This window comes from Dysidea avara, chromosome 2 (genome assembly GCF_963678975.1).
Source record: "Dysidea avara chromosome 2, odDysAvar1.4, whole genome shotgun sequence".
NCBI classification, from domain to species: domain Eukaryota; kingdom Metazoa; phylum Porifera; class Demospongiae; order Dictyoceratida; family Dysideidae; genus Dysidea; species Dysidea avara.
In genome coordinates, this window is record NC_089273.1 from 42154906 (window position 1) to 42177230 (window position 22325).

A 22325-nucleotide genomic window follows, 5' to 3' on the forward strand; every position below is an offset into this window, starting at 1 on the left:
TTGAGGCACATAATGGAGGAGTTGTTATTGTTTCTGCAATAATGTCATTGTGTACCTTCAAATGCAAAATCATCTGTCACAACATGTGTAAATATGGACGCAAAATTTGTATTGTTCTGGCATTATGCTCTGACCAGGGCTCTTTTGTTTTGCCAGCCATTCTGTTAGAGATATGTGTTCTGAACTTTGTGAAAGTTTTTTTATCTCTGTGAAAGACAAGTATTTGTTGTTTAAGTTTTGACTCCCAGTTGTTGTCTTAATGTTTCTGGTGGATTTTGATCACTTATTATAAGTTGTACTTTTGTCTTGAATGATCACGAAAAATCTGCGTAAGAAAACCAGTATGTTAATTGTTGTCATAACCAAAACCCACTAACAGTTGTATATAAGGAACTCATTAAGCTTCAACAATGGACTTGAAGGATTTTTTCATAGTTTAATTTTTGGAAAAGACTTTTTTTGCTATAAGCATTGCTTAAAGGGGAAATGTGTCGTGAATTGTTTATACGTAAAGCCGTTCAAGTTCATGATGTAATCATAAACAAATTGCGTCATTGCTATGGATCCCATGTGTCATTAAAGTGGCAGTATTATATATCTGTCCTTGTATGACGATTGTACGCCAAGTGAGCTAGCTTAGAATTCTCCCTGGGCTGTCTAACATTGTAACAAAGCTGATACATGATGGTAGAGGGTGTGATTATCTTGAAGATGAAGCACTTCATTTCATATAAAACATTGCTGTGATACACCTGAACACATGTTGTTGTGTAGTGTCAATTACTCCCCAGCCGCTTGTTTATTCCTTTTACAGTGATAGAATAAAATCAGTGGGTAGTTTTTAAGATTATTCTCCCATCCACTGACACACAGGTGATTTTATTATACACAGAATAGTCAAAAATAAACAATCGTTTTGGCAATCTTGAATGGCTTCACACCAAAACAAATTCGCGACACATTGCCCCTTTAAGTCTTTGATCTCATTGTAACAAAGATTGCTCCGCTGGTGTATTTATTGAGTGTACTAGTATAGTTGTAGGTGTAATAACCACGCTGCTTTCTACTTCTCTGATCCTTACTCAATGTACAATTTCTTGTAATTGTTGCCACCAAAATTGTGCAGTCTTCCAAAATCAACATTATTTTATTGATTGTCTAAGAAGTGTACTTTCGGCTACACTTGAATGATGCCATGATTGATTTTGACAATAAAGGATTCAACTTCAGTTTTGAGCATCAAATGGTGGTTGGATTTGAGTAGTTGCCACATTAAACTAGGATAATAAATATGGTGGCTTTTAACATTAAGTAGATATAGTATCTACTATCTAGCTAAATTAATAGTTAAATGTTAAATAAAAACTGAGATATATATTATATAGAATAATTGCCTAATTAGCTAATATGTGCGTGTGCGTGCGTGTGAAGAAGGTGTGTGTTCCCCTTTATATGTATGTATGTCTGTCTGTTTGTTTGTTTGTCTATCTGCCTACATATCTACCTATGTTTATCTCTGTATGCACCCATGTGAGCAAAGCATCAAAAGGTAAAAGAAGCCTGCATGTAAGAAGCAAATCTAAGTGTATTTTAAACTTCTGCACAGGTAATCTTTTATTTTGGTGGTCTGAAATACTGGTGTGCCGACTCTATACTTTGCAAACTGCCATCCTTTTGGGGTTGAGCAGGTGAAAAAACAATGGTGCAGGCCTTGTAGGCTACCAGGAATGCTGAAAGGATTGTGTGTCTCCCATACTTATGCAAACAAATATGTAGGACAACCTGTGGCTCTGTTGAGAGAAATTTATGGGGAAAAGTATGACAGACAAACTAAAGCAGTTATGAAGATACTTCTGTGTATAACATGTTGTTTAATATAGTGGTTTGTTTAAATAAGTGCTTCAAATGTAGTTATAGAATTATAAAATTATGCTGTAAATTAGAGAATTACAAAATAGTTTTCTAATTATGAATACAAAATTACAATGGCTTTTTTTTTGCAAATAACATGGGAAATTCCTAATATGAACCCACTATAGTACTGAACCCTTGTGGTTTGATATTAGTATACAGAGCATCATGCTAAGGTAAAGAGTTTATTGCATGAAATAGAGGACAATTAAACAACAAGAATGAAAGAGAATACCACTGGAAATTGTATTCAATGTCTCCATAATCACATAAAAGGTGAAAATATGCAGTTATGTGAATGCTTAATGTGTGTCAAATCTCTTTGCATTGTATTATTTTGATAACCAAAACCCACAATCAGTTGTAGAATTCATCTGTATATAAAGAAACCGGTAATCTTAACAAATGTTACTATTTTTCTTCATAATGTTACTAGAATTTTTGGAAAGACTTTTGCTGTAAGCAGAAAGTCTTTAAGGTGGCGCTGAACTGATTAAAGGCAACCATACAAAGTTCATTGGATTGCATGTTTATGATAATGTAGTAAATGTACAGATAAATGTGGATATCCATAGACCATAGTGAAGCGTCCCAGTGGATTAACAGAACAGGCTATGTCAGACTGCCCAGCTACTATTGTTCATGCAACTAATGTTATTCTAATTACTAGCTTGTCACAACTCTGGTTAATTCACTGGCAAATGGAACCAGCTGCCATTGTGTGATTACTATTGTACAGAGCGTGCTCTGACTAGCCACACAGTCTCCTTTCTTGCTAAGTAACTTCAGAATTATCCACCACACCAAACTTTGGATAAGTATTACTCTACAATAGTCACTTCGAACTTTCGAGATTCAGGCTTGATGGAGTTGTTGGCTAATGTTGTAGTCCACTGGTATGTGTTTTCATTACTTTTCAATGTTGTTATCAGCGTCATTCAGTACCGCTGCTATGCACTTACCAAATGCTTACAAACTTACTAAATAGGATTAGAAAGATAAAACTTAAGAAGGATGCTAGTAAATACAAGAAAACCTGTAATTTGATTGCTAACACTGGAGCTTTGAATGTTCAAATATTTTATTAGCAAATGTTTGAAGGTAAATTTCAATATTCGTCCCAACCCTAGTCATCCGTACAAAGGCAAGCGTAGAATTGTTCTACAAGATGAGAAATTGTTGGAACCGAAGTGACTTAGTGCTAGGTAGTTCATTGACAAAGTAATTTTAAAAATCGGCTTGGAACTTTAAAGTTATGTACGTAGTTGAATATTGAAGGCATACTATTTCACGAAACTTTGTACGTATGCTGTACTGTACAGCAAGTATAGAAAAATAATTTACAGAAATGGTTGTAACTTATGCATGAGCAGAATGACATACAGGGTTGAAATTTATACCATTGTATTCGCCATGAATAAGAGAATTAATTACTGCAGTGAGTTTTTTTTGCTTTTCTAAAGGTGAAATAAGTAATCAAGTAGCATTATTTCGATGTGACGTAAACAAATGCCCATAACTTGCATACCCTTGTGTTTACTGTAGAGGAAGTTGGAAGCGCACACGTGAACCCAATGGTTTTGTACTGAACAGCTCAACTAACCTCTTTTGTCACAAAATCCCATAGAAAAAGTTAGAATGTTGTAAATGAATATCAACTGTGTAATAAGCCCTGCTGATCAAAGCAGTTTTCTTTTTGTGAAGGAATTAGAAATCACATGAGATCTCGCTGTAGGCATGAGTTGCGGGAATGTCGTCTGTGAGTTAATAGGGTAAACAAGGCCCCAGAGAGAATACCTCGGAGAATCCAAGCCTTGATAACACTGTGCAGAAGTGTCCCAGAAGCTCACCTATGCACTTACTCCATGAAGGCACCAAAAACGAGTCCCGTTCAGAGAACTGGTGCCTAGTGATGATAGAACTGTAGCATCCAAGCCAGATGACCAGGTAGTACAATGTACCACTTAAATCACTGCCTTGCTTATGTGTACGAAAACTACAGCACTCGGGGGGTTTCTCAAGGCAAATACAGCACTCAGCTTCGCCTTATGCTGTATTAGCCTCTGGACACTCCCTCATACTGTATTTTCTGTACAAACTAGCAGCGGTGCTTTATCTATAACATGTAGCTCCTTGTAAGATTTGTAGCGTTTCATGTGGTGTACTGTTTAGCTAGTATTACTATACAATCTGAACAGGTTAAATATATTATATTAAATTAACTGCTTCATGAAAATCTAAAAGCATTTTTTTCTCTGAAAAGGCCTCAGATGCCATTTTGTAGCTGTTGAAATTCAAGGAGGGGAGAGGGGGAATTCCCACAGACCCCCAAAGGCAGCATATACAGTGCCCAAGCTGTACCATACCAGATACGCAACCGTGCACCCCGACTATCAATTACTGAAAAGTGATGTGGCCATGACGCTTTGTTAACAGGCCTGTAACATTACGACTAAAGAACAACATGAGAATTGACTCTGCAATCAATTCAGTTGCAACATAAACTGACTACTAATATGTGTGCCCTGAGTACACCCTGTACTAATAACTGAATATAGTGAAGTGGCCATTTTGCTTTGTTTCTGGGTATCTTCTACCTGTTGTACAGCTTTGCAAACAAAGAACAGTACAATAAGTGCCTCTGTAATCAATCCAGTTACTGCAATTTATTACAGGCGATTCTCAAAATAGCTAGCAGCTGCATCAAAGTCATTTTGTATTACCGTAAATCATTGCTTACCCACTGCAGTAGTGGAGAAAAAAACGAACAGCAAATGTGAGTATATGCATGATACATTGTAACAGATGCGGTTGACAAAGTGGCATGGTGGTACTATCAATTCATGCAATATACCTTGTATCATGTTTTATAACCAAAACCCACAATCAATATCAACAGGTAGTTGTATAAAACAGTTACTATACCACTGTAGTTATAGTTTATTAAGTAACAAAGTTTCTATTTTTTGGAAAAGGTCATACGCGATCTGGAGGCCTTTGTAAAGACTAATTCATATTGCCATCACGTGTTTTTTTGCCACTGTTCAAACACTTGTGTATTATGGTAATGTGATTATATTGCGTGTTACGTGGTTCACTCAATATGCAAGTGTTCAAACTAGAGTTGTGAACCTGATAACAAATTCAAAACCGACAAGTACACTGAAAAATTTGGAATTTTCAATTAGAGTAGGGACCGTAGCACATTGATAAAAAGTACTGAAACAAGTTGGAGTAGTATACAATATTAAATCACAGTAAAACAATAAGAAGTGTTATATCCCTACTGTGCATTTCCATTATGGTATCTTGAGCGCAGTAGGGATATAACACTTCTTATTGTTTTGCTGTGATTTAATTTTTGTCTATTGCATCTAATTTGTGTATGTGTAGGTATGTAATTGAATGCTTCTAAGCCCCAACCCAAATCAAATCATAATCATAAAACAGAGCACATTGTGTGTAAACACAAAATATGTTTAAAAGCAACAATGTTTGTGCATTCTCAAAGATCTCCAAAAGTGTATGACTTTTTCCTAAAAAAACAACAAAAAAAAAACAACTAATGAATAGTGAATAAATGATGAAATACCTGCTGGACCCATGCAAATATTTTTATAGGAGTACTTTTTGGTAGTGATTGTGGGTTTTGGATTTTGAAGCATATTCAATTTGAGATGAGATTTTTAAATCTCGAAGTATCTGACTTTGTATAGAAATATTTTACAGTTGTGTTCATGTGTGTAGTGGGCTTTGGTCCATCTATGTAATTGTGACCGGAATCCCATATGTTAGCACGAGCTTAATTTTACAGTAGAATGCAATAAATACAATAGGTGAAATATTAACGAAATCGAAAAAAAATCTAATTTATTTGAGCAATTGTTTCACAATAAAGGAGGGTGAAAACAGCAAAAACTATGGTAACATCTTGATCCCCAAAGCAAGAAGAGCTCAAAAATCTTTTTTTCGTGTCAGTACTCCTAAGGAAAAAGAAATTATGAGTGTTAGTTCGCCTTATGTTGGATGAGACATGAAGGACGTTGGCAAGTCCATGAAGTACACCTTGTACATACTGCAATATGCCAAAAGGCACCTGTCGGGGCAAAACGACATTGAACAGTGAAAAATCAAGCGTGTAGCATTAGCCGTTATTGAGTTACACTTGTCTGAAGGTATCAGTCAGTTACTTACTCAGTCAATCAGTCAGTCAGTCAGTCAGTCAGTCAGTCAGTCAGTTACTCAGTCTGTAGAAGAAATTCCGTTAAAGAAGTTTTTTAGAGTTCCGTAGCAACTTTTTGAAGGTGTTTCGGCTCAATCTGAAAGCTGGTTTGGGCTTAGTTTTACCAAACCAATACTGCTTCATCGTCGTCTGGGAAAATTGAGGCTAGATTTGTGATGATGTTATTTTGTTGGCCACGCCCACTGCTTTGTGGTCCCTACTATACAGTACTATTGTATTGTATGATTATATGTACTTTATTCTGTTAATATCTACCTGAGCTGTGATCTCTTCACTGCTTATTTTGTACAGATTATGATCTACCGTATCCGTATAATTTTTGAGGGACATAATTTTTGCGAATTTTGATTTTGCTTAGCTCTCTGCAAGTTTTTAATAATCATCCAAAATTAACGATTATCAAAATTAGTGAAAAACAAGTAATCCATAAATTAAGTTAAACTGTAAAATTTATCAAACCACAAAAAGCACATACCTCAAAATGTGTACGTATGCAGTACTCAAAACGTGGCTCTTGGCGCATGCCTCACTTTTAATTAATCCAGGTCAAATCCGGGTCTGACCTGGATTGCTATCTGGGTCAGTGGGTCATCCGGGTCAGCAGTAGTGACCCGGTTTCAATGCTGGTTGCCACCAAAATTGTGCAGCCCTACAAAAATCAACATTATTTTATTGTTTGTATAAGAAGTGTGTATTTGGCCACACTTGAATGATGCCGTTATCGATTTTAACTATAAAGGGTTCAACTTCAGTTTTGAGCATCAAATAGTGGTTGGATTTAAGTAGTTGCCACATTAAACTAGGGTAATAAATATGGTGGCTTTTAACATTATTAAATAAATATGGTATCTACTATCTAACTAAATTAATAGTTAAGTGTTAAATAAAAACTGAGTTATATCAATAATTGCCTAATTAGCTAATCTGTGTGTGTGCGTGCGTGTTTGTGAAGAAGGTATGGGTGGGTGGTGTGTTTGCAAACTGCCATCCTTTTGGAGTTTAGCAAGTGAAAAAAACAATAGTGCAGGCCTTGGGGGCTACCTACCAGGAATACTGAAAGGATTGTGTGTCTCCCATAGTTATGCAAACAAATATGTAGGGCAACCTGTGGTACTTAAGCAGTTATGAAGATATTTCTATGTATAATATGTTGTTTTAAAGTGATTTGTTTAAATAAGTGCTTCAAATGTAATTGTAACTGTCTCTAGGAAAACTGGTCTTATTGCCCATTTAAAAGTATCGAGAAACATAGGTTTTAAATATTCAGAGTGTTATATGGTAGCTGGCCAGTGGTGGTAGCTACGCATACCAAACTTTCATGTTTTACAGCAATTTCTTACTTTCCAGATCATCCACTGAAGAAGTAGCCAGCAGCTAAGTTTTCCACCATTTTTCAGTATTGGACAAAAAAAAGTTCCCGTTCCACCAGCATTTAACGTTTTGTATAACACCTCCCGTTGACATAGCATTTCCGTTTTGGCTGGCATTTTGCAAGCATTTCTGTTTTGGCTAACGTTTGGCAAGCGCATTATAATGGTTCATCTGTCTGTGCATTCCTACTGTATGTATGATTAACTAATAGAATCTTCGAGCGCACATTCAGTGGAACTGGCCTGCCAGAAAAGGCTCCTAGCTACACAGAAGACAAGGCTACTGAAGGCGAGATGGCGAGATGTCAAGCTGGACTGAAAGTCAACACGCATAGTGTACAAGCATAACATAATACACTATAAAATATTTTATATAGCATATTTTAACTTTTCAGGGTGTCTATATGAGCGATTTGCGCCGAGCGATTTGCGCCGAGCGATTTGCGCCGAGCGATTTGCGCCGAGCAAGTTGGCACTGTCAGGCGCTGCTTAAGCTTGGACCCCACGTACTACTTACTAGACTATCCACAAAGTTGTATGAGATACAGAATGTGTAAAGCTAACCTTGAAAAGCCCAAGAACGAGCTGCTCGGTCCAAGTCCTGATTTGGGCAGCTGAATGGGGGTTTAAACGGTAAGTAGACTACTACAATTTACTGAAATCAGTGGATAACCATAGTTTCAAGAGATTTTGTCTCAGGTTTTGTGAAGTGTACTGATATGAGCTGAGCTACATACAAGGAACTATTCTAGATTTATAATAGGTGATACATACAAATAATATTATTCTTCATAACATAAATGCTTTGATCTCTGCTTTTATCGTCTTCATCAATGTCAATAGCTAGCCAGTTGACTCTGGCGTTGCTCTGCTGCTGGCAAAGTAAATTGTGGTTATCTAGCTGGATAAAAAGAAATGGACACACATGGGTAAGAAACAAGTATACTGTGTAGGCTGCACCGTGTGCCTGTAATAAGGTACCATGGGCTATAGCTAGCTAATTAATAACAATAATTATAATAATCTTTTGCTACTGCCTAAAGCAACATTGTACTGCTGTAGTGTAACAAAGGATATAATTCTTTTTGCTAGTGTTGTGCTTCGTTTTTCCTTATTTTTGCTTGATGTTCTTTAAGCATTTTTGTTTTTGCTTGGCGTTCCTCAAGTGTTTTGCCAAGTGTTGTGCTTGCGTTCTTAAAGTGTTGTGTTTTGTGAAACGCTATGCAAACAGAAATGCAATTGGAACTTTTTTTTGTTCGCTACTGTAGGTAGTTTTTAATCCGAGGTTGTCAGTATCAGGCGAGCTCCAGAAGGTTGGGAGGTGGGGGCCCTGGATGGCGGGCAAGATGGTGTTCAAAAATTGAAAAGGAACATGTTGGGATGAATTAGGCCAAGTTATGGGCCATTCAGGGCTCAGAACTGGCTAAAATGAAAGAAAATTTACAACACAGGTCATTGTCCAACACCACGGAGCTGTACAGCCACACACAGCCATCTCCTGGTTGGCCAGGGCTCCATCAAGACTCCAGACCACTTGTGCGTCTCGCCACCGTGCTTTAAAAAAGCAGCCAGCAAAAGCAGACCACTTTACTCTGGTTGACTGTGACAGTGAAATTTGATAGTGCATTCATTAAGCTTTGTGTTTGTGTGAAAAAAAAAAAACTTCCTGTCCTGGGTGATAAGAACGGTTTTTGCAGATCCAGTCACAATTATAGAATTACAAAATTATTCTGTAAATTAGAGAATTACAAAATAATTGTCTAATTATAAAATACAAAATTACAATGGCTATTGTTATTATTATTTTTTTGCAAATATGGGTGATTCCTAATATGAACCCACTATAGTACTGAACCCTTGTGGTTTGATATTAGTGTACAGAGCACATGATGGGGCAGTGGCGTAGCTACCATTGAGGAAACCGAGGCAGCTGCCTCGGTAAAAATTCTCACTAACAACAGGCTGAGCAGGCCTGAGTTTTGACACCCCTGATTTTCTACTCAAACGTTCATACTAGACAGCATTACTGTATCACACACATAATAGAATCTATGGCTGTAGTACTAAGCAGGGCCAGAGCGTACAGTTACACGGTGCTGGACTACTTTTCAGCTACTTGAATTTGTAAAAGATCGAGATACTCTAATAGAGCAGTCATCGTAATATACTCTAATAGAGCATTCAGTACAGATTAGCCACCGTTCTCATTACACTGCTTGGTCTGAATTATTTACATTTGTGTTAATTGTATTAAATTACTTTTAAAAGTTCCAGTGAATCAACTGCATGGAATTGCATTACATTGAGCTAATTGATCATACAAATCAGTTACAATAAAAAATAACCTCCACATGTCATTTCAAAGCATATATTTTCAAAATTTTCCTTGTGAGAGCATGCCCCCAGACTCCCTAGCTTGACATGCTTAGCACATGCAGTTGAGCATCACATGGAAGAGATAATTTCTGACTTAAATATCACATCAGGTCAATAAAAAGTATAGTGTGCACGACTATGAGCTCTGTTGCAGTCCATCGATGGCCTGACTACTCAAACTATCTATGGAGTAATTCAGTTTTTTGTGCCAGGTGAATGCAATTAAACTAGTTTAATAATTGAAGCATGGTATACTGTAGCATTAACTAAGCTGGAGCATTACTTATAACATGTTGAAAAACAGTTTCTTCCATCCAACCAGATAGTCAACCTGCAAATGTTGTACCACCCATACTTGAAAGTATTTGTGAATCAGTTGAGTCAGAAGCAGACCCTTTCAATTAGGTCAATGTATAAACTTTGCCTCAGTAAAGATTTATTCCTGGCTACAGGCCTTAATTTAATTTTTAAGGTGCCAAGGACAAATGTCCTTACATATTCACAAATGTACAAACATAGAGTCAAATTGTACAGACTCGACATGAGCTAGAGGAGCACTTTATACTGCTGGAATTGGAATAGGGAGTTTCCACTGAAAGTTTTGAGGTTAAATACAACCACATAGCTGCAACATATCATCAGGCTGTGGTCATAAAAGCTGCTGGTGATAGCAGTACACAAAGGGGAGGTGGCATTGGTAAATCTTTGGGTTGGGAAAATGTAGTATCTCCGCTATTATGGCACCACTATTGGTTTTGCAAGGACATGTGTGTCCGCCCAAAACGAATTATGTGCAGACTCTGTGCCATTTGTGCGGATTTTGTCTGTTGACTGCACGTTAATTTAAGGCCTGTGGCTATGCCACTCTGGGATAAAGAGTTTATTGCATGAAATAGAGGACAAACAACAACAATGAAAGAGAATATCACTGGAAATTGTATTCAATATCTCCATAATCACTTAAAAGGCGGTTATGTGAATTCCAATTAATAGTGCTTAATGTGTGTCAAATCTCTTTGCATCGTATTATTTTGATAACCAAAACCCACAATCAGTTGTAAAATTCATCTGTATATAAAGAAACCGGTAATCTTAATAAATGTCCAACAAGTGTGGGATAATACTGACACTAGAATTTTTGGAAAGACTTTGCTGAAAGCAGAAAGTCTTTAAGGTGGCACTGAACTGATTAAGGGCAGCCATACAAAGTTCATTGGACCACACACGTTTGTGATAATGTAGTAAAATGTACGGATGAATGTGGAAATCAATAGACCTTAGCGAAGCGTTCCAGTGGACTAACAGAACAGGCTTTGTTAGACTGCCCAGCTACTATTGTTCATACAACTAATGTTATTCTAATTACTAGCTTGTCACAACTCTGGTTAATTCACTGACAAATGGCACCAGCTGCCATTGTGTGATTACTATTGTACAGAGCATGCCCTGACTAGCTACAGTCTCCTTTCTTGCTAAGTAACTTCAGAATTATCCACCACACCAAACTTTGGGTAAGCATTACTCTACAATAGTCACTTCGAACTTTCGAGATTCAGGCTTGATGGAGTTGTTGGCCAATGTTGTAGTCCATTGGTGTGCGTTTTCACTACTTTTCAATGTTGTTATCAGCGTCATTCAGCACCGCTGCTGTGCACTTACCAAATGCTTGCAAACTTACTAAATGGGATTAGAAAAATGAAACTTAAGAAAACCTATAGCTTGAAAGCTAACACCGAAGCTTCGAATGTTCGAATATTTTATTAGCAAATGTTTGAAGGTAAATTTCAATATTCGTCCCAGCCCTAATTATTAGTACAAAGGTAAGCATAGAATTGTTCTACAAGATGAGAAATAGTTGGAACCGAAGTGACTTAGTGCTAGGTAGTTCATTGACAAAGTAATTTTAAAAATCGGCTTTGAACTTTAGAGTTATATAGTTGAATATTGAAGGCGTGCTATTTCACGAAACTTTGTATGCTGTACACTACAGCAAGTATAGAAAAATAATTTACAGGTGCTTACTAAAATGGTTGTAGCTTATGAACAGAATGACATATAGGGTTGAAATTTGCACCATTGTATTCACCATGAATAAGAGAATTGATCACTGGGCGAGTTTTATTACTTTTCTTCACTACATACAAAGGTGAAATAAGTAATCAAGTAGTATTATTTTGACGTGACGTAAACAAATGCCCATAACTTGCATACCCTTGTGTTTACTGTAGAGGAAGTTGGAAGCACACACGTGAACCCAATGGTTTTGTACTGAACAGCTCAACTGACCTCCGTTGACACAAAATTCCATAGAAAAAGTTAGAATGTTGTAAATGAATATGAACTGTGTAATAAGCCCCATTAAGCCCTGCTGATTAAAGCAGTTTTCTTTTTGTGAAGGAATTAGAAATCACGTGAGATCTTGCTGTAGGCCATGAGTTGCGGGAATGTCGTCTGTGAGTTAATAGGGTGAACAAGGCCCCAGAGAGAATACCTCGGAGAATCCAAGCCTTGATAACACTGTGCAGAAGTGTCCCAGAAGCTCACCTACGCACTTACTCCATGAAGGTACCAAAAACGAGTCCCGTTCAGAGAACTGGTGCCTAGTGATGATAGAACTGTAGCATCCGAGCCAGATGACCAGGTAGTACAATGTACCACTTAAAACACTGCCTTGCTTATGTGTACGAAAACTACAGCACTCGGGGTGTCTCAAGGCAGATACAGCACTCAGCTTCGCCTTGTGCTGTATTAGCCTCTGGACACTCCCTCATACTGTATTTTCTGTACAAACAAGCAGCTGTGCTTAACTATAACATGTAGCTCATTGTAAGATTTGTAGCATTTCATGTGGTGTACTACTTAGTTAGTGTTACTATACAATCTGAACAGGTTAAATATATGTTAAATTAACTGCTTCGTGAAAATCTAAAAGCATTTTTCCTCTGAAAAGGTCCCAGATGCCATTTTGTAGCTGTTGAAATTCAAGGAGGGGAGAGGGGGAATTCCCACAGACCCCCAAAGGCAGCATATACAGTGCCCAAGCTGTACCATACCAGATACGCAACTGGGCACCGACTATCAATTACTGAAAAGTGATATGGCTGTTACGCTTTGTTAACAGGCCTGTAACATTATGACTAAGGAAAAACATGAGAATTGCCTCTGCAATCAATTCAGTTGCAACATAAACTGACTACTAATATGTGTGCCCTGAGTACACCCTGCACTAATAACTGAATACAATGAAGTGGCCATTTTTGCTTTGTTTCTGGGTATCTTCTACCTGTTGTACAGCTTTGCAAACAAAGAACAGTACAATAAGTACCTCTGCAATCAATCCAGTTACTACAATATATTACAGGAGATTCTCATAATAGCTAGCAGCTACATCAAAGTCATTTTGTATTACCGTAAATCATTGCCTACCCACTGCAGCAGTGGAGAAAGAAACGAACAACAAATATGAGTATATGTGAGTATATGCATGATACATGCATTGTAACAGATGCAGTTGACAAAATGGAGTGATGATACTATCAATTCGTACAGTATACCTTGTATCATTTTTATTACCAAAACCCACAATCAATACCAACAGGTAGTTGTATAAAACAACTACTGTAACACTGTAGCTATAGTCTATTTTAGTGAATATTCTAAGATTTTTTTGGAAAAGGCCATACACTATCTGGAGGCCTTTGTAAAGACCAATCTAGAGTATAACCTATTTGAACATTTGCGTATTGAGGTAATGTGGTTACATTATGTGTCATGTGATTCACTCAATACGCAACTGTTCAAACGGAAGTAAAATCAAGACACACGGTAGTGTGTCGTGCGGCCCAAGAAGCCGGCGCGTAACACCCGTGAGTATATTGACAGGAAGAAAGAAAACGCAATTTTCGCACCTCCGTAGCTCTGTGCTTCCTTGATGAAACAAGACGATTTTTGCTGTGGACATGCCCCCCAACTGCAGCACTCTACATTCCAAATTTGAGCGAAATCGCTTCGCGCGTTCCCGAGATATGCGACTTCAAAAATTGGCTGAGTTTCTTCGTTTTTTTTTTCTTCTTCTTCTTCTTATTTTTCTTTTTCTTGTCGCACACTTACAAAAACTGCTATAAAACTCGAACGCGTTATCCGATTGCCTTGAAATTTGGCACACAGAAGGGGGGTATAAAGGCGCATCTTGGTACCAACTTTGGCTGGAATACCATAAACAGACAAAGAGTTATGAGCGATTATGCACGAAAAATAACACCAATATGTTGTCACGCCTACAGGGTAAACCGCGTATGGGAAGAAGCTGAAAATCGGTGGGTGAATAGGTTAACTATTGAACCTCAAACCTTTTGTGGTTTGAAAGAAATCGAGCTAAAAACCAGGAAGATACAGCGAAAAAATCAACAGTGTGTAACAATTACGCAATCGAGATTAGCTAATTTTTAATATTTTTATTTTATTATTATTATTATTATTATGCTTGCCACGCCTACCAGGTAAACCGCTTGGGGTAATGCTTTCAAAATCGCTGTACAGATGGAGTTATCATCTTAGAAAGGCTCTTCAATGGTGTAGAAGAATCAGACTTAAATCCACGGAGTTATAACACGAAATCCAACTTGGTGTAGCAAGTGCGAGATCGAGATACTCTAATAGAGCAGTCATCCTAATAGAGCAGTCACCCTGGACAGAATTAAAGAGATCAGTTAGAAATAAGTAACCTGTATAGAGATCAGCTACAAACAAATCACCCTGTAGAGAGTTCAGCTACAAACAATTCACCCTGTTAAAACATCAGTTAGAAGAAGATTTCTTGTAGAGAGTTCAAATACAAACAAATCACCCTGTTGAAAGATCAGCTAGAAGATGTCACCTTGTAGATAGTTCAGTTACAAAGAAACCACCATGTAGAGAATTCAGCTACAAACTAGTGACCCTGTAGATACATCAGCTAGAAGAAGTTACCTTGTAGAGAGTTCAGCTACAAAGAAACCATTCTGTAAAGAGCTCAGTTGCAAACAAATCACCTATACAGAATTCAGCTACAAACAAATCACCCTGTAGAGAGATCAGCTAGAAGAAGTTACCTTGTAGATAGTTCAGCTACAAACAAATCATCCTGTAGAGAGATCAGCTAGAAGAAGTTACCTTGTAGATAGTTCAGCTACAAACAATTCACCCTGTACAGAGCTCAGTTAAAAGAGGTTTCCTTGTAAAAAGTTCAGCTACAAACAAATCACCCTGTAGAGAGATAAGTAAGAAGAAGTTACCTTGTAGATCGTTCTGCTACAAACAATTCACCCTGTAAAGAGATCAGCTAGAAGAAGTTACCTTGTAGAGAGTTCAGCTACAAAGAAACCATCATGTAGAGAATTCAGCCGCAAACAAATCATGTATAGAGAGTTCAGCTACAAACAAATCTCCCTGTAGAGAGATCAGCTAGAAGAAGTTTCCTTGTAGAGAGTTCTGCTACAAACAAATCACCCTGTAGAAAGATCAGCTAGAAGAAATCACCTCGTAGAGAGTTCAGCTTCAAAGAAACAATCATGTGAGAGTTCAGGTACAAACAAATTGTCCTGTAGAGAGATCAGCTAGAAGAAGTTACCTTGTAGAGAGTTCAGCTACAAAGAAACCATCATGTAGATAGTTCAGGTACAAACAAATCACCCTGTAGAAAGATCAGCTATAGAAGAAATCACCTTGTAGAGAGTTCAGCTACAAAGAATCTATCGTGTAGAGAGTTTAACTACAAACAAATCACCCTGTAGAAAGATCAGCTATAGAAGAAATCACCTTGTAGAGAGTTCAGCTACAAAGAAACCATCATGTAGAGAGTTCAGCTACAAACAAATCGGCCTGTAGAGAGATCAGCTAGAAGAAATTACCTTGTAGAGAGTTCAGCTACAAAGAAACAATCATGTAGAGAGTTCAGCTGCAAACAAATCACCTGTAGAGAGTTCAGCTAGAAACAAGTCACCCTGTAGAGAGATCAGCTAGAAACAAGTCACCTTGTAGAGAGTTCAGCTAGAAGAAGTAACATTGTAGAGCTACAAAGAAGCTACCATGTAGAGTTCAGCTGCAAACAAATCACCCTGTAGAGAACTCAGCTACAAACAAATCGCCCTGTAGAAAGATTAGCTAGAAGAAGTTACTTTATAGGGAGTTCAGCTATGAACAGATCACCCTGTAGAAAGTTCAGCTACAAACAAATCACCCTGTAGAGAGTTAAGTTACAAAGAAACCACCATGTAGAGAGTTCAGCTGCAAAAAAAATCAATCACTCTGTAGAGAGTTCAGCTAGAAGAAGTCACCTTGTAGAGAGTTAAGCTGCAAATAAATCACCCTGTAGAGAATTCAGCTACAAACAAATCACCCTGTAGAAAGATCAGCTAGAAGAAGTTACCTTGTAGAGAGTTCAGCTACAAAGAAACCACCATGTAGAGAGTTCAGCTGCAAACAAATCACCTGTAGAGAATTCAGCTAGAAACAAGTCACCCTGTAGAGAGTTCAGCTAGAAGAAGTCACATTGTAGAGAGTTCAGCTACAAAGAAACTACCACGTAGAGAATCCAGCTGCAAACAAATCATCCTGTAGAGAGTTCAGCTAGAAGAAGTCACCTTTTAGAGAGTTCAGCTACAAAGCAACCACCATGTAAAGAGTTCAGCTGCAAAAAACTCAATCACCTTGTACAAAGATCGGCTAGAAGAAGTTACCTTGTAGAGAGTTCAGCTACAAAGAAACCACCATGTAGAGAGTTCAGCTGCAAACAAATCACCTGTAGAGAGTTCAGCTAGAAACAAGTCACCCTGTAGAGAGTTCAGCTAGAAGAAGTCACATTGTAGAGAGTTCAGCTACAATGAAACTCCCATGTAGAGAGTTCAGCTGCAAACAAATCACCCTGTAGAGAACTCAGCTACAAACAAATATGCAGTGAAAAAGATAAGCTAGAAGAAGTTACCTTGTAGAGAGTTCAGCTACAACGAAACCACCATGTAGAGAGTTCAGCTACAAACAAATCACCTGTAGAGAGTTCAGCTAGAAACAAGTCACCCTGTAGAGAGATCAGCTAGAAACAAGTCACCTTGTAGAGAGTTCAGCTAGAAGAAGTCACATTGTAGAGAGTTCAGCTACAAAGAAACCACCATTTAGAGAGTTCAGCTGCAAACAAATCACCCAGTAGAAAGTTCAGCTATGAACAGATCACCCTGTTGAGAGTTCAGTTAGAAACAAGGAATCCTGTAGAGAAATCACCTAGAAGTATCGCCTTGTAGAGTTCAGCTACAAACAAATCACCTGTAGAGAGTTCAGCTACAAACAAATCACCCTGTAGAGAGATCAGCTAGAAGAAGTTACCTTGTAGGGATTTCAGCTACAAACAAATCACCCTGTAGAGAGTTCAGCTACAAAGAAACTATTCTGTAAAGAGCTCAGCTGCAAACAAATCACTTGTACAGAATTCAGCTACAAACAAATCGCCCTGTAGAGAGATCAGCTAGAAGAAATTACCTTGTAGATAGTTCAGCTACAAACAAATCACCCTGTAGAAAGATCAGTTAGAAGAACTTACCTTGGAGAAATTTCAGCTACAAAGAAACCATTTTGTAAAGAGCTCAGCTGCAAACAAATCACCTGTACAGAATTCAACTACGAACAAATCACCCTGTAGAGATCAGCTATAAGAAGTTACCTTGTAGATAGTTCAGCTACAAACAAATCTCCCTGTAGAGAGATCAGCTAGAAGAAATTACCTTGTAGAGAGTTCAGCTACAAAGAAACCACCATGTAGAGAGTTCAGCTGCAAAGAAATCACCCTGTAGAAAATTCTGCCAGAAACAAATTGCCCTGTAGAAAGATCAGTTAGAAGAAGTTACCTTTTAGAGAGTTCAGCTACAAAGAAACCATTCTGTAAAGAGCTCAGCTGCAAACAAATCACCTATACAAAATTCAGCTACAAACACATCACCTGTAGAGAGATCAGCTAGAAGAAGTTACCTTGTAGATCGTTCAGCTACAAACAATTCACCCTGTAGAGAGAGCAATTAGAAGAAGTCACCTTGTAGAGTGTTCAGTTACAAAGAAACCACCATGGAGATTTCTGTAATCAATATATGTAACCGGATTTGCGAAAAGGGGTCTTCCACACACATCCAATTCCGTAAATGTTGGAGACCATAACTCAGTGTTCAAGTAACATAATTATTAACCTGAACATTTCACCATGTATTCAGCTATAGTGGTGCTCACCACTGCCCAAATATCAAGGCAATAGCTCTTTCCAATCTGAAGTTATCAATTGTCAAAGTTGGCAAATTGGACCCCTTTTCGCAAATCCGGTCACATATGTATTATACAGTATATATAATTTGTACATTTACTGATAAAATATTTAAAGTACATCTACTTCATCTTTTCTTCTTCCTGTAGTAAAGAAAAAAACATAGGTTAAAAAAGTCCCAAAGCTGGCCATAGGCTGGCTTTGGGGTATACAAATACAAAAAGAAATGAAATCTAATCCAAAACAGCCAAGCTGTAAAAAAAGTGTGCGGCCCTCAGAAAGGCTATGGTGAAAAAAGATGTGAAATCCAAGGTGGCGGCCAAGAAATGGCTGTGATGGTAGGTTAGTGGTAAAAATTTTAATAACGACAATTCAGGTGAATTTTTGTGAAGCGGCACAAAAATTCACCTGAATTGTCATTATTAAAATTTTTACCACTAACCTACCATCACAGCCATTTCTTGGCCGCCACCTTGGATTTCACATCTTTTTTCACCATAGCCTTTCTGAGGGCCGCACACTTTTTTTACAGCTTGGCTGTTTTGGATTAGATAGTCTGTACCATGATGTCACTACGTATCTGTACATACCACATTTACTTGGTTAAACACAATGGTGTTTTTTACCTTAGTGTTAAGAATTGATGCGGCAACTATTTGAATTTGACTACCACTTCATGCTCGAAAATGACGCTGCAGCCAGTATTTTGAAAATCAATTGTTGTACTACTCAAGTTTGGCTACTATTGAAGGTGCGGCGTTTAACCAAGTAAATACAGTATCATTAAGAATCAGTTTTATTATCTTTCTTTTCTTCATTTCCTTTGTTACGATTGCAGGCAGACATTCAAATGTGGTAACATACAACTATATCACACTCCTGAAACTAGTTTGAGAAACCAGGCTTGCAGCTATTTTACAAACCCATAACACCCACAATCAATAGTAACATGGTCAATAATAAAATGCCAAGTATTGAAGATATTGTCAGGTTATTTCTGATATTCGTTCTTTATTATGTAATTTTGGAAGGTGTTATGTAGTCCTTGTAGAATACTTGTTATATTTCATTTATCTATCAACCAAATGTCAAATCAAGTATTTGATCAGAGTGTTCTGTCAACACATTTATGCTATAGTATAGTTGCAACATGTTTACAAGGGATATTACTAAAATATACACATGACTCCTTAGAGTGGGCAGTGCTTGAGGAAGAGTGTATATTTCAGTCGTATCCTGAGTATTTGTATTATAACTACACCCCACTAAATGAAACTGTTTTAGATAGCTATTAATAGTGAAACAGTTCCTATTAGAAATTAGAATCAGTGATGGTTCAGATAAACATCACATATTCTGTGAAATACTTACTTAAATGGCAAGTAGTCTCTAATAACAAACGCCGAAATCAACCAAATTGAGCTAATGAGTGCATAACAGATAAACGCTTGTCCCCTTCAAACCCATAACTCATTAATCACAAGTAGATGGGCATAGCGCCACTAAAGTAAAACATCTGATCCATCACTGATTCCGATTTATAATGAATTATGGGTTTGAAGGGGACAAGAGTTCATCTGTTATGAACTCATTAGCTCAATTTGGTAGATTTCAGCAATTGTTATTAGAGACTTGTACGCTTACCTTTTAGGTAAGTATTTCACAGACTGTGTGATGTTACACCATATATGTATGATAAGCATAGCCACAAAGCGTGGTATATCTGGTATGTCCACACAGCATGACACTTTTGATCTCCATGTAGTATATTTATTACAGTGTATACCATGATAACCTTTTATTTATTTTTATTGATTTGTATTATTACTGGACAGACAGAAATCACTGATATTTCAGGGGACTAGCCTGAATAAGTTACAAAAATCAATAGTTGCAGCGACAAAAACTGTTCAACTAAAAACTGTTCAACAGTGGGAGATTCAGTTGTTTCAACAGGTACGTAAGTTATTATTCTGGGAAAAAAAAAGGCTGAATTAGTATGATTTGGTTCTTACTGAAGGAGTGATGAAATGAAGTGGATGTTGGTGGTGTGTAGGATAGGAAGTGGCAGAAAAATATGGAGGAATCTTCTTTTGCTATGCTAGTGTTTTGAAAAGCAGTAGAAACACTGATACACGTGGCAACAGGTCTTTATTCGCCAGTTTTCCATGTTATTCTCCAGTTTTCCGTGTTATTCAGCCAAGTATTCAACAGTTATTGTACAAAGAAAGTGTAGTAAGGACCCAAGATAACTCCAGCTCGCTAAAACAATGGTTGCACAAACGACCATGTTGCCACGCCTTCAGGGATCTGCTTGGCAGTGCCAGAACTTTAACATTAGCCAATTCCCTTTAACGCTATCATGTTTTCGCTTGGTTTAGTGGCCGAATTGGGCTAAATCCCGCAACCCTTAATGGCAATGAAAACGAATGATTACTGAAATATCCATATTACTTTACGCAATGATTAATCATGGAGTAGTACATCCGTTCGATACTCTTGGTTTCTATTATATACTGTTGTTTATACTCAAATATGTACTAGCAATTTATTACCATGACTTCATGCAATTACGATTATCGTGATAACTTATCATATCATGATAGAATAAGAGAGCAATAATCGTGATAAGCAATATACAAAATTTTGCCATATCATACAACACTAAAAGTCATTATTGTTATCGAGAAAGTTTTAATTATCGCATTATCATGGCATAGGGAATTTCCGGATACTTTTGTAAACTACATGTGGCCAACATGAAATGAGAAAATGTAGGTATAATTGTTTTAATTTTTGTCATAATACTGTTTTCCATATATAGCTGACATTTTCAGTATCTAACTATTATTTACATGTGTATAGTTAAGTATCATGATACATTATCGCAATAATAAAAATTTTCATTATCACACACCCCTGGTATATATAAACACTAGTATATACTCCAATGTTTGCTGTCAATGTTTAGTAGTGACCAGAAGCTGTAGCTTAATTAAACAAGCACTAAGGTTGCCACATTACGAGCACATGCCTACTTGTATTGACCGACATTGTGTACCGATATACCGATACATATTGTATTGGTGGCCGATATAGAAATTTCTACTATATCGGTAGGAGCCGATATTGCTGCTATAAACTGATACGATACACCGATACACAACTGAACTATCTCGAGGACACTGTCCAATGATCAAGCCACATTATAAATCCCTATTATTTAGCTAACAAGGGTGGGAAACAGTAGTTATCTTACTTGTGTAAACGCAATACGCTACACGAAGCCATCTAAGTCTGTGCATAATCACTGTTTTGTTGTCACAAAGCTTACCAATTATACAACAAACACTCATAGTGATGAGCTTGGGGAAACAGCAATAAGATGAACCAAGAGCACATGTAGCATAAAACAACCAGCCATCTCTACAAGCCATTAAAATGCAGAGTACGGACTAATCTTGGCAGGGGCATGTATTAAAATATTTGTGGGTGCCTTATAGTCTGAGCTGTGAATAGAGACCACACCACCATGAGTAACCAAGCATAGCCAATAATCTTAAGATAGTTATTGAACATGGCATATGTGATTCCTCAAATATAAATAGTTATATCATCGGTATATCGGATCGGCATCGTATCAGTTTCAAAATGATTAATGTCATGTTGGATCGGTATCAGATTGGTTTAGTTTTCTTATATTGGTACACCTCTACTAAATATATATATAAATATATACTGGTATGTATATCTGATAGTTCCTTGTTATTAATACTGGGTATTTAAATTTCAATAGTGCCTAGTACTTATGAATGCCAGTGAGACCTTACATACCTTTCAGTTATGAATATTCTTCCCCATAATTTAAAATTTAAACTACAAAAACATCTCTCGGAAAACTGGGTTACATAGTTTATGGAAAGTTTTAATTATAAAAATCAAACCCACAATCAAAAGTTTCAGATACTTCTATAAATACAATGCAGTGTTCAGGATGTATGATTGATTGCAGAGGTGCTTTTCGAACTATTATTTTTTGGAAAGGGTCATACAATTTATTGGAGACCCACTATACTACATCATTGGGTCCTACTATTTGATTGATTTTTTACCTACAAAGGCATTATAGAGACAGTCATTGCTGTGA

General features: G+C 37.3%; 1 long non-coding RNA gene across 4 annotated transcripts in view; it reads left to right on the forward strand.

The window, feature by feature from the left end:
* The window catches only part of LOC136247381 (uncharacterized), a 93771-nt gene that overhangs the window by 40744 nt on the left and 30702 nt on the right, over positions 1 to 22325 (forward strand). The window contains exon 4 of one of the 4 annotated variants that reach the window (XR_010697461.1): positions 18810 to 18929. The exons of the other annotated variants lie outside the window; for them this stretch is intronic. This is a non-coding gene — a long non-coding RNA (uncharacterized lncRNA). The remainder of the gene's footprint in view (positions 1 to 18809; positions 18930 to 22325) is intronic. 4 annotated transcript variants of the gene reach the window in all.